We start from the raw sequence: 13,459 nt of genomic DNA on the forward strand, positions 1-13,459 counted from the left end.
CAAATTTAAGTCATTTGCCTTGAGACACATAGCTTATAATAATAATAGCATTAACAACGATAGGAATAATTCTTATTTATTAACCAGGTGGAAGAGTTGCTGCTCAGCTGAACAACTAGAATTGCTAAGAGTTCAAACTGATTGCTGGGAGAGGTGATAAGCTCCTTGTAATTAGAGGTATGCAAGCAAAGACTCATTTATTTGCCAGGAATGTTGCAGAGGGGCTTCAAGACCTGGGGGGAGGGAAGGGATTGGACAGAATGGTTGCAGAGTTGCTTTTGGCTTTATGGGGCAAGAGCTATTTCATTTACCTCTGTGTCCCCAGGGCCTAGTACAGTGTCTGGGAAAAGGTAGACATGGGCCTCACCTCTGCATGAACACACAAAACAAGCAAACAAATGTGTTCTATAACTAAAACCGTGGCAGCAGGGGAGACGAGTGCTGATTCTTGTCTAACTCTTCTTGCTTTCCCTTAAAACACTGGTTCTCAACACAGGGTGCACAGTGGAATCATCTGGGGAGCCAGAACAGAGAGGCACCTCACAAAATGCATCGAAGCCGAGGCGTCCTGCACCCCAGTGAGCCGTCACTCACTGTGCTTTGTGATGCACACAAAATCGGTCTCATGAATCTGTACAATCTTATGAAGGAGGTATTCTTGTTACCCCCATTTTATAGATGGGGGAGCCCAAACTTAGAGAGGTTAAGTCAGGTATGGGGAAGTCACAGCTGAAAACAATAAGAATAAGAATTACCTTTTATGGGGACTTTCTCAGCTAAGTCCTTACTGGTTTCTTAGCAACCTTTATCTCATTTAATTCTCATAACAACCTTATGAGGTAGGAACTATTATTATCCCCATCTTTTCAAAAAAGGAAACTGAGGCTCAGACTAGGTAACTCACCCAAGCTTACTGAGCTGGTAGGTGGCAGTGCCAGGGTTTCGAACCAGATCTGTCTGGCTCCAAAGCCTTGGGGAAGGGGGTGCTGTGGTTGTCAGTCTCAGATCTGAAGCGTGGAGGAGTGGAGAGAACACTGTTCTGAGAGCCAAGTGACCTTTTCTAGTTCCCTCGTGGTCTCTGTGTGACTGTGTGACCCGAGGCAATAACTAACTGTCCAGGGCCTCAGTTTATCCCTCGGTGAAACCAAGAAGGGAGGTGGAGATGGGCCTGATTTCTCAGCTCCTTTCATTTTCCATGACTCGATTCCCCACCGTGAGTTCTGGGCCACAAACCAGTTGGCTTCCTCCCTCCCTCTCCGTGAGACAGAGAGCTGGCAGGAGGGGATGATCCGCCTCAATTCTCCCACCTCCTTTTTCCTCCTCCTCCTCCTGGGCTGGGACACACCTACTCCAACTTTCTCAGCAGCCTCTCCGGCTGCGGGCTGCGCGCCTTCCTGCTCCGAGTCTCTGCACCTCCCTCTGGAGCCTGTCAGCCTGGCCCTCGTGAGAGGGGCGCCAGCCCAGCAGCCTGCTCTGGGGCACCCTCCCCTACCTGAAGGGCACAGGTAAGAATTGCTGGAGGATGGGAAGATGTGGGTGGCGGGGGGGCGGGCAAAGTTAATCCATTCTCGAGTCTGGTTCCAAAGCAGGCTGTAGCTGGGGACTCCTGGAAGGTAGAGAAGGAACCAGGAGATGGCTGGAACAGGCACAGAGAGGGAAGACAGGGACATCTGGGCCTGGATCATCTAGGTACACTGAAAGAAGCCAGTGAGGTAGCCAGTCCGCAGCTGGGGATTGGGGCCCAGCAATGGGCAAGGCTGAGACTGTGATCTTATGGAGGAGGAAGGTCATATTTGCACACGTGGAAAGTTGGATTCTTGTCCTGGAAGAATCAAATCCCCCACTTGGACTTTCTGGAGATGAGCCTTTAAGAGGACATGGAGGAGATTTCCTCTGTAGTTTTAGGGGGAAATGCCAGGGCCAGGAATTGAGAGTTGCTGGCTTCTTGTGTGTGTCCAGGTGGGCACAGGAACCTTATCACAGACAAATCTACCTGGCGACTAAGGGAGAGTCAGATAGTCTGGTCAGCTCTGGTTCTCCAGTGGCTGCTGAGATTAGGACCTCGGCTTCCCTGACTGTAGAATGGGGGCATGCATAGTCTCTAATGGCTGTGAAAGACCGTGAGTCTGAGTGGCACCTAAGAGAGCACTGGAATTGTTGGGGTGGGAACAGCCCTGCTCCCCTGTCTTGGGGAAAGCAGAAATCTGATGCATATCTCTGGAGGCAGGAGAGCCAGAGTGAAACGCTGAGCAGAACCACTAGGCTAGAGTTCAGTTCTCAGAGCGGGTGCAGTGCCATTTGCCCCAGCATGGGGAGCAGTGAGGCAGTGCAGAAGTTTGCCAAGGGCTCAGAAAGGCTGCCTCTGTGCCCAGCCTTAATCTGGAGCTGGTGCCTGGACTCAGGGGAGGTGGAGAAGTAGGCTAGGAAGTAGGTACTTCTAGTCCTTCAGCCCTGCTTTACAGGTGGGAGCAGAGACTGGACAGGTGAACATGCCTTGCTTGCAGGACCCTATTAAGAATTATTACAGCTTATGCTCATTGAATGCTTCCTGTGCTCTGGGGACTATGCTGAGCATGCATGGTCTTTTGAAATTTTTGAGGTTTCAAATCCAGGCAGTGTGGCAGAGTGGGAAGAGAATTTCATTAATCATGTCTCTGTGACTCACAGGCTGTGTGGCCTAGGACAGTTTCTTACCTCTCTGGGCCTATGTCTGAACATATAAAATAAAGGCAGTTGGATGTTTGTTAAGATCCCCTCCTCCCTTTATTTATTTATTAAATATTTATTTATTTTGAGATAGGGTCTCTCTCTGTCACCCAGGCTGGAGTGCACTGGTATTATCATGGCTTACTCTAGCTTCCACCTCCTGGGCCCAAGCAATCCTCCCACAGTAGCCTGCTGAGTAGCTAGGATCACAGACAAACACCACCACACCTGGCTAATTAAAAAACAATGTTTTTTTGTAGAGACGTGGTCTCACTATGTTGCCCAGGTTGGTCTTGAACTCTTGGGCTCAAACAATTCTTCCACCTTGGCCCCCTAAAGTGCTGGGGTTACAGGCATGAGCCACCACACCCGGCCAAGATCCCTTCTGAATCTATTCTGTTGGATAGACAGAACAGGAGTGATTGTCTCCATCTTGCTGTTGAAGAACCTTGAGAGGCTCAATGTTCCATGTCCCTGTAAGAGGCAAATGAGGGTCTTCCCCCAGGGCTCTCCATAGAGTACATGTTAGACTTCTTGCAGGAAGATGCTGAATCCATGATGTCAGCTAGCCTGATGCTCAGCTTCCGGCATACTCTAACCTAAGTGCAACTGAACTCACCTTGGCCTGTAAGTTCTCCTTCCAGATGCTTTATGACAGGCTGTGGCACTGGCCTGGTGCTGGCCAGTTAAGGCCAGGTGGGAGAGGCTGTCAGGTAGGCGCTAAGTTTTACAGACAGTCTGTGTGTGTCTGGGGGGAGATGGAGTTGGTACAGTTGGGGACCTGCTTGCACCCCCTGGATAATCCCTGTCTTTTGGATTCATTTTGAGTGGGGATGAAGCCTCCTATGATCCCTGGGCTCCTAGAGTGCAAACTGAGCTAGCTCAGAGCCTCAACACTAGTATTTCTAGGACTGATAGTACTAACACATTCATGATGGAGGTTTCTAGACAGGTTTACAAAGTAAAGTGTGGGTCCAACTCCAGGATATTATTAGCCAAGTGACCTGGACCTCAACTTCTCTAAAAACCTCAAGCTCCTCATTTGAAAAATGGGGATCATCATGGTTCTTTCCTCAGAGAATTGATGTGAGAAATGAGGGGGTGCGTGGAAGGTAATGCAGGAAATGTGTAGGACCTTATTTATTATGTTCACGGTCATCAAAGAATTGATTCTTCTCTCTTCCTCCTGGAGTGAGTATCATCTCACAGCACCCTGAAGTGTCCCTTCCTGAGAATGATCACAATTATAATTATTAATTCTTTGTGTAACTTTTTTTATATTGGTTCTCCTACTAAGATAAGCCATGGGTCTGTCTTGCTCACTGCCCGGGTGCCTGGGTCCAGCACAGTGCCTGGCACATAAGAAAAGCTCATTGCCTATCTGCTGAATGAATGAATGAATCTTCATTTTGAAATCATAGATGAGAACTGCTGCTTACTGGAGGACTAACTATTAGCCCCAACCCATTCATAGATAGAGTCCAGTGGAAGGCCCTTAGAGATCACTGAGTCAGACAGTTGGTAATGGTGAGGCCTCACTAGGGAAGTCTGGTAACTTGACTGAGGTCACACAGCGGTGGGGAAAACCAGACCACTATGCAGAACTTGGACTTGCCTCTGCTTCTCTCTGCCTAGCCCAGTTCAGGAGGTGTTCCTGTTTTTTACGTAAGTGGCAGGTCAGTCTTGAAGGCCAGTTGGCTCCCACATCCTCCAGAGGCAATGTGGGATCAGCAATGAGGTTGATCTCTAGATTGTCAGCTGCCTTCCAGGGGACAAAAACATCATCAATCAGACTCCTCTCTGTCAACATCCACCAACACACACACATACACACTCACACACACACACCACTCCATCACTATTGCCAGTGGGTCAACAGATAGCTGTAACTGTACAACTCGAAGAACCCTTAGGAAGTCTCTGAAGTCTCCCTTGAAGAATCATTGCTCCCATTTTACAGATGGAACCATAGCTTTTGAACTACTTGTCTAGAGTCACATAGTCAGTTTGCCTGGGTGGGCATGCAGTCAACAGTGAGCTATTTGTGAGAATTCTCAATGACTTAGACCCTCTATGTGCAGGTCACCAGGTTAGGCCCTTTCACAAACTCCCTCTCTTCTACTCTGCACTACTGCCCACATCACCCTCTACTGCTTCTTCTTGTCATGGTTTTCAGTGTGGAGACCATGAATAGAGACTCAGAAATGTTAAGCTAATCCCTGTAAGTCACATGGTTCTGTTATCTTAATAGACACTTAATGAGCAGTTACAATGTGTCAGGCCCCCAAACACTCACAGTTGGTAGAGATAGGCCCATAAATGGGTGGTTTAATATCTCGAGGTAGGTGGTAAAACTCAGGCTGGCATGGGGACCCAGAGGAGTGACGGTAGTTGGGTTATAAATTCAATGAAGTTCTTGGAGGAGTTGGCACTGAACACCAGTTTTAAAGGCTGAATGAGAGTTAAATAAGGAAAGATAAGTGGGAAAGGCATTTAACAGAGGGAAAATAACATATGGAAAGGCACAGCAGTTAAAGAAAACAGCAGAGTGTGCAGGAACCTATAAACTGGGTGGGGAACATCTGGAGACATGGTCCGAGAGATAGGTTGGGGCCAGATCATTGAAGGCCCCAACCTACCTTTTTTGTATGTGTCAGGCCAAGGAGCATGGCATTTTCAAAAAAATGTCACATATATATAATGTACTATTGGAGGAAAATTATACACAGAAGTAAACAGAATGGTGTAAAGAAGCCTATCACTCAACTTCAACAACTATGTTTATTTTGGGGCATGGGTTGGTTTTTTTTTTTTTGGAGACGGAGCCTCATTCTGTTGCCCAGGTTGGAGAGCTGTGACATGATCTTGGCTCACTGCAACCTCCACCTCCTGGGCTCAAGTGATTCTTGTGCCTCAGCCTCCTGTGTAGCTGGGACTACAGGCGTGTGACATCATACCCAGCTAATTTTTGTAGTTTTAGTAGAGATAGGGTTTCACCATGTTGCCCCAGGCTCGTCTTGAACTCCTGACCTCAAGTGATCTGCCTGCCTCGATCTCCCAAAGTGCCGGGATTACAAGCGTGGGCCACTGCGCCCAGCCTGAGCCACTGTGCCTGGTCAACAATTAGGTTTCCTTTATACCTCCTCCAACTCTTCCCCTATCACATGATCTTGAAGCAAAAATCCCAGATATATGATTGCACCTGAAAATATTTCCATATATCTCTTTAAAACAGAAAGAATTCAGAAAGTATTTTCAGGAGCATGGCTTTTATTTTATAAACATTGGAGGACCGTTAAAGGAGTTTAAGTTAGAGTGCTTTGGCTAGGTAGACCTATCTGCCCGTGAGGTGGAACACCAATTCAAGGAAAGGAGTCAGATTAGAAGGCTAAGATATCCTGCTTTCTCCCCCTTGGCCGATCACAGTGCCTGATATTCCACCACTACCCATTGATTAACAAATTATCTTCTGAAATCCATCTCTTCCGGAAAGGGGCGATGTCATAAGCATTTTCCAGTGTGAGTCTGCAAAAGACAGAAATCCTCCCTTGCTCCTTTTTCCATTCCTGGGCGGCCCCTGCAAGACCACCTGAGGCAACAGGAAAATGCCATCTATCCTTCTGCTGGCTGGGGGCAGGGAGCTCACAGACGAGAATTCTCTGGTTCCCATTTGGCTCCAGTGCCCGCAGCAGTTGGCCTGGGCACAAGCCAAGCAGGATGGAACAAGCCAGTGGTGCGGTAACGTCAGCATGTGTGCACGTGTTGGCCTGCATGTGCTCACGTGTCCAGTGTCAGAGCTGCTGCCTGTCCCTGCAGCATCCTCTCCCCTCAGGGTCTTCCCATCAAATGCAAGGCTCAATGGTGCAAAACATATCATTTTGGACCCTTGGAAGCTTAGCCTGAGGAAGCGGTAGAGATCGCTATCAGTACGGCACGTGGGCTCTGGAGCTGGGGTGCTAGAGTTCCAGTCCTGGCCTTAACACTTTCCATCTCTGTTACCTTAATGCATGATTCCACCTTTCTGAGAGTTGTATAATGCTGTCTATCGCCCAGAGCTGCTGAGAGTTGATGCATGTAGAGTGCTTAGCATAGTTGGCGCAAGCTAAGAACTCTCTAAATGTTAGTTACTATTATAGATTTAGGGGCTCCTGAAGTCTTGGGAATTGACTCAGAGAATTATAGCATCTTGAAAAATTCCTAGAAGCTCAAACTCTTGGAAGCATATATTAGAGAACCCTGTTGGATCCCTGGTATACACTCTCTACTCTGTCCTGGTAGTATATGACAAATTCAAAAACAGAGTGCATAAATTGTAAGTTATGGCTGATAATTTTTTTTTTTCCTTGAGATGGAGTCTTGCTCTGTTGCCCAGGCTGGAGTGCAATGATGCAGTCTCAGCTCACTGCAACCTCCACTTCCCGGGTTCAAGTGATTCTGCTGACTCAGCCTCCCAAGTAGCTGGGATTACAGGCATGTGCCGCCACGCCCGGCTAATTTTGTATTTTTAGCAGAGATGGGGTTTCACCATGTTGGTCAGGCTGGTCTCGAACTCCTGACCTCAAGTGATCCAACCTGCTTTGGCCTCCCAAAGTGCTGCGATTATAGGCAGGAGCCTGGCCACAGCTGATAAATTTTTATAAAGTGAACTCAGATGGTGGCTAACCAGTAACTGGAGCAAAAAGCAGATGTTCCCGGCCCCCTGAAATCCCCCTGGTGCCCCTTGCCAGTCACTGGCCCCTGTTGAGTGACTGTTATTCAGATGGCCAGGCTATTCTCAATGCCTCTGAGGATGGCCATGTCACTCCTTCTTTAGGGGCTATTTACTGTTGTTAGGAGAACTCCAATTATTAGAGAGGTCCAGTGAGTTAACTTGGAAGTTGCTAAATTAAACTTTACCTTAAATTTTTAATTTTTACTGTCATATTTCAGAGGCAGCCTAATTTAGAGGCAAGTTTCCCAAATGTCTGGGGCTGTTTTTTAAAAAATACAAATTAGCCCCATCCTAAGTCTACAAAGTTAGATGGAGGAGTGTGAGGGTGCAGGACGGGAATCTATATATATTTTTAAGCTCCAAGGAGGCTCAAGGTGAGGTCTAACTGGGCTTGGTAGCCATTGGACTAGCGGTTCAGAGTTTGGACTCAAGTCAGATAGATCATTTGTTCCAATCCGTGATCCACACTGGCCATTGACCTTGAACAAATCACGTGGCCTTTCTGACCCTCAGTTTTTTCATTTGTGAAATGGAGATAGATGAAAGGATAGTACCTGCCTCTGTGGGTTGCTGAAAGGCACTGAGACATCCACAGTACAAGCGCTCACTAAGTGCTAGGTGCTATGATCAACATTACTGTTATACTGGGCAGAGACCGTATGTGGTGGAGCCAAGGGAGTGCTGAATCTGGCATCTGAAGTTTTGTGTTTGAGTCTTGACCAGGCCACTTGCTAGCAGTATATGACCTTGGACAAGCCTTTTGAGCTCCCATCTCCTGGCCTTGACTTCCCCATCTACAAAATAGAAATACTCCTTGCTTCCTTCATAGGGTCTTTGAAGGAATTAAATAAGAAAATGGACCAGAATATTGCTCCAAGAACAGAAAAATGCTGCAGGAAGTAAACCCCAATGAGCTGGAACCCAGCTAAGCCTGGGAACCCTGTGGAAAGTGGGCTTGCCATTGTCCTCGTGGTTCTGTGAGTGCAGGCCGGGCAGGGGAGGGTAAAGGGAACCGTTGAGGTGTCAGTTTTCCACAGCCCTGGTATGCCCTGGCATGGTTCCTGAGCTTCTTGGTTTCTGAGAGCTGTCTCCTTCCTGGTTCCTGGGGCAGGAAGGGTCCAAGATCCCACAGCTGTGAAATCCCATGCAATTTGCAGGTAGTCCAAATGCTTTTATTATTTTAATGTCTTCTTCTTTTTTAATTAAAGTCTTCTTTGAAGTCATTTACTAGTGTTTAAAAAAAACTTTTTTTTTTTTTTGAGGCAGAGCCTCACTCCATCACCCAGGCTAGAGTGCAGTAGTACAATCTCAGCTCACCACAACCTCTGCCTCCCAGGCTCAAGTGATTCTTGTGCCTCAGTCTCCCAAGTAGCTGGGATTACATGTGTATGTCATCACACCCAGCTAATTTTTTTATTTTTACTAGAGATGGGATTTCATCATGTTGGCCAGGCTGGTCTTGAACTGCTGTCCTCAATTGATCCACCCACCTTGGCTTCCCAAAGTGCTGGATTTACTGGCACAAGCCACCATGCCTGGCCCCTAAAAAAAACCTTTTTAATGAAGTATAATATGCATACATAAAAGCGCACAAATCACAAGGGTACAGCTCAATGAATTTTCCAGAAACCAACCAGCTCCCAGATTAATAAATAGAATATTACTACTATTCCAGAAACCTTCTTTGTACACTGTTCAGTCACTCACCACTTCCCCCCCACATGAGAGTGACTCTATCTTAATCTAATCTATAGATTTGTTTTGCCTGTTTTTAAACTTTATAAACATGGACTACCACAGTATGTACTTTTTAAGATATGGCTTCTTTTGCCCCATATTTTGTGAATGGGATTCATCTCTATTGTGCCTAGAACAGTAGTTCATTTTCTTTGCTGTGTAGTGTTCCATTATGTGACCGTACTGAAATATACTTGTCCATTCTGCTCTTGATAGCCATTTGGTTTGTTTCCAATTTGGGGCTGCTATAGCTAGTGCTGCTTTGCATAGTCTTGTGATGAATCTTTTGGTGAACATATGTTCACACTTCTGTTGACCTAGAAGTGGAACTGCTGGGTCATGAGCTGTGCATATGTGAATGGAACTCTCTTATTTTCAGGTTAAGTTCTATTTATTACAACTAGAACATGGCTATTTATTTATTACAAGTAGAACATGGCTCCCCAGGGTTCAGTCTCTATCTAGGAGATCGAAAGACCTCAGGAAGATGAACAGCTGCCCCTGGGGTTGGAGATGCTGATGAACAGAGGCCTGTGCAGACAGTGACATGTGTATGCTCAGAGACTTCCAGGTGATAAAGTTAGGCATGAAACTCAGATCTGTTGCGTTCCCTCTCCTGTCTGCTCTTCTGTTTGACTTTAGCGGTAACGTTGTGTCCACTTTGCTTGAGGGCCAGTGTTCCCCACACCAACAGTCAGCAGACCACCTACAGGGGAAATATGAGCCCCACTTTGAGTCCCACGGCAGCCCTCCTGAAACAGGCTTTTGGAGGAAGAGGTTGCGATTTTTAACACAGTGACATTTGAGAATCACTTCTCTAGCCTGAACAATTTCTAAAGACTGCACTCTTTTCCTGATGTCCTCCATCCCCTCTCCACCAGGGCGTAGGATCAGGCCGCATTTGGGATATCAACTTTGAAAAGAGGCATGGTAAAGCATAAGATCCTAAAGAAAGATGGTTCCTTTGTTCAGCAGTTCTCGAACACCGGTCATACCAAAATCACCCAGGGAACTTGTTAACCATCTATTTCTGAGCCCCACCCCTAAGGATTTTGATTCAGTAGATCTGGGGTGAGGCTGGGAATATCTATATTTTTAACCTTCACCCCCATCCCCTCAGGGAATTCCTAATGGTAGGAATCACCAGTTCAATCCACCGGCCAGCTTTGTAGATGAGAACACAGACGGGCCCAGCCACTCTGTTTTTTGTGTCTGCTGATGGCTGGGTGGAGCAGTTGCCTTGGCTAAGAAAAATTGGTATGTGTGGACGGAACCCAGGGGGCTTGAATGTTGATCACAGGGACTTAGCCTGCAGCCCACCGGCAGAGGCTCATTTGCATCTCATTAGTATGCACCTTGGGTTACTCAGGGTGCTCCCAAATCATCCCTGACCTCTCTCGTGCCTTGGCTCTGCAGTTAGGTTCAGCCAGCTCAGCAGCAGGACTGGATGCATCAGACAGCAGAAAGCCTGTCTTGCCCCACTGCCAGAGCACAGCTCCCACCTGCAGCAACCTGCCTGCCTGCCTGGCTTTGTCCTAAGCTGTTCTACTCAGAGGGGAGAGGACAGACAGATGGCTGGGCTGGGCTGGGCTGGGCCAGGCTGGAGGAAATGGGAATGAGAGGGAAGACTGGAAATGAAACCTATGCTGAGAATCTGTGTTTGCTGGCAGGAGAGGATCTGAGGTTATGTGATTCCTGATATGGGGGCGGGATCATATCATCCTCCGCCTTCACAATTGCTCTTTCTAACCCATGGGCATGGGGAGCGGGCCAGGGGGACTGTTGGACACACAGGTGATCTGAGTTTTATCCTGGCTTGGCTCATACTAGCTGTGTGATCTCAGGAGTTAAATAACCTCTCTGAGTCTCAGTTATCTCATCTACAAAATGAGGATAATTATAAGGTTGCTGTAAGCAAGCTTAAAAGCGATAATGCCTGCCAAGTGCTCACCACAGGGCCTGGCACCCAATAAATGTTCAATAAATGTCAGCTGTGAGCAGCTGCATGCGCCTCTGCAAGCTCTCCATAGTTCCAACCTCACCGTCTTCAGGGCAGCTGGTGAGAGCTCAGCAGAGGGTTAGCTCAGGGAGGTAGGAAAGCAGGGGCTAGTCTCCGTTCCCAGATGGATGGGTGGAGTCTCCATTAAATGAGGGGATTTGCTCGGGGCTGTCTCACTGGGCCCCCTGCTTGGCCCTCCGATATAATACCAAAGGAGTAGGGGCTGAGGTCCCTGGATTGTCATCTTCATCACAGCAGCTACCTCGCGGGGACTCACATGCAAGCCACTGTGCCCACCACTTTGTGCCCTTCTTCTTAGTTCTGACCCTCATAACATAAATGAGGGAATGATTATGTTCCCTTGTTTACGCCTGAAGAGACCGAGCCTTTGTCAGGTCCCATGATTTGCTCAACATTACATACAACCAGCAGTGGGCCAGGGCAGGACTCCAACACAGGCATCCCCTCTCCAGAGCCTGAGTATGTGGCCTGACTGTAGCCACCCCACCTCCTGCAGGTGCCTGAGTTAGAGGCAGAACCTGGTTGGGAGTGGCCACGTGAGACTGATGGGCTCACGGAAGGGAACAAGGAGAAGCTTCTGTTTCAGCAGTTAAGAGGAACAGTATTCCTTTTGCTGTTGGCCACAGGGCCTGCTGGATCCTGGGAAGGCCGCTTATTGTGTCTTGGATAGAGACAAGAAGGGGGCCCAGAGTAGTTACCCCAACATGTCAGTGGCAGAGCACAAAAGATCGGGAGATGTATGTTTTTATAGAATGTGCAGGACACTTTCTACCTGGTGTTTTCACTGTCAATACTCTTCTGACCACTTCACATCCACCCTCTGCCCCCTCTTCAACTCTGAAGGAGGTCACATCTGTTATTATTTTAATGGTGCTCAAGTTGCTGCTTCAGCTTTGCTGCAAATCACTGCAAAAAGAGAAGGAATGTCACAAAGACCCATGTGTGTGTATGTGTGTGTGTGTGTGTGTACGTGTGTGTGTTAAGGGACCTTCCCACAAAAGGCTCCTGGGGCACGAGTGAGGGTCAGCACACGTACAGAAAAGAATTCCTACATTCTACACAGATTTTTTGAGCACCTACTGTCATGGTAACAACCATCACCCATTAGCGACCTTCTGCATGACTGGCGCCATGCCAAATGCCATCCATGCATGTGTTCATGAAATCCTCCAGGAAGGTGTTACTAGCCCCATTTCACAAATGGGGAAACTGAGGCTTAGATAGGCTCAGCCTTGCCCCTCAATGCAAGCAGAGGCTGTACTGAGGGCAGGTCTCAACCTGAAACCAGTTCTTTCTCCCTGCACTCTCCTCTTGACTAATGCAGAAGACCTTGGCCTTGTGGGTTCCTGAGGATCCTACAGGTTGACAGCGGAGCTGGGGTTGGGAGAACAGCATGGCCAGTGGCAAAACCCCAGGATGGGGAACCTGGGTTCTGGTTCCAATTCTGCCACCAACATGCTATGCAACTTAAAGTGACCCCTTCCCTTCTCTGGGAATAGTTCTCTCGTCTTTATTAAACAGAGCTTGGACTCATAGTTGTCTTCAAACTGTGCCCTAGAGAGGCCGAGGATTTCACCGACAAAGGGACGATGCATAGGGGATGGGTCTCTGGGGCTCCTCTCACATCTATCACAGCAGGTCTGTTTCAATCTGCTTAACATAACAAGAATGATAGTTATAAAATAACAACAGCTGGCATTTATTTAGCAACTAGGTGCCATGGATGTGCTGAATGTTCAACAGGCACCATCTAGTTCTACCTTCAGAACACTATCTGAGGTGGGTTCAGTTAGTATCTTTCTCTCTCTCTTTTTTTTAAAAAATATTTGCTTATTTGTATTTTAAATTGACAAAATTTGTATATATTTATGATGTGCAACATAATGTATTGATAATGTATGCATTGTGGAATGGCTAAACCAAGCCATTTAACACATCCATTAACTCATATGCCTTTTTAAAAATTTTTTTTTTTTGTATTTTAGAGATAGGGTCTTGCTCTGTCACCCAGCCTGGAGTGCAGTGGTGTGATCATTGTTCACTGCAGCCTCAAACTCCTGGGCTCAAGCAATCCTCCCACCTCAGCCTCCTGAGTAGCTAGGATTACAGATGCAAACCCCACCCCTGGCTAATTTTTAAATGTTTTGTAGAGATAGGATCTCGATATGTTACCAAAGCTTGTCTCAAACTTCTGGCTTCAAGCAATCCTCCTGCCTTGGTCTCCCAAAGATCTGGTATTACAGGCATGAACCACCATGCCTGGCCCCTACATGCTTATTTTTTTG

The 13,459-nt window shown here is 47.3% G+C and overlaps 1 protein-coding gene across 1 annotated transcript in view; it reads left to right on the forward strand.

Annotated features, from left to right (window-relative positions):
• Positions 1-1,340: 1,340 nt before the first annotated feature.
• The window catches only part of FAT2 (FAT atypical cadherin 2), an 87,454-nt gene continuing 75,335 nt past the window's right edge, over positions 1,341-13,459 (forward strand). Inside the window, exon 1 of the mRNA XM_017875731.1 lies at positions 1,341-1,505. The gene's annotated coding sequence lies outside the window, so the exon portion shown is untranslated. The remainder of the gene's footprint in view (positions 1,506-13,459) is intronic.

This window comes from Rhinopithecus bieti, unplaced genomic scaffold, assembly GCF_001698545.2.
Source record: "Rhinopithecus bieti isolate Rb0 unplaced genomic scaffold, ASM169854v2 scaffold_7673, whole genome shotgun sequence".
In the NCBI taxonomy this organism is placed as follows: domain Eukaryota; kingdom Metazoa; phylum Chordata; class Mammalia; order Primates; family Cercopithecidae; genus Rhinopithecus; species Rhinopithecus bieti.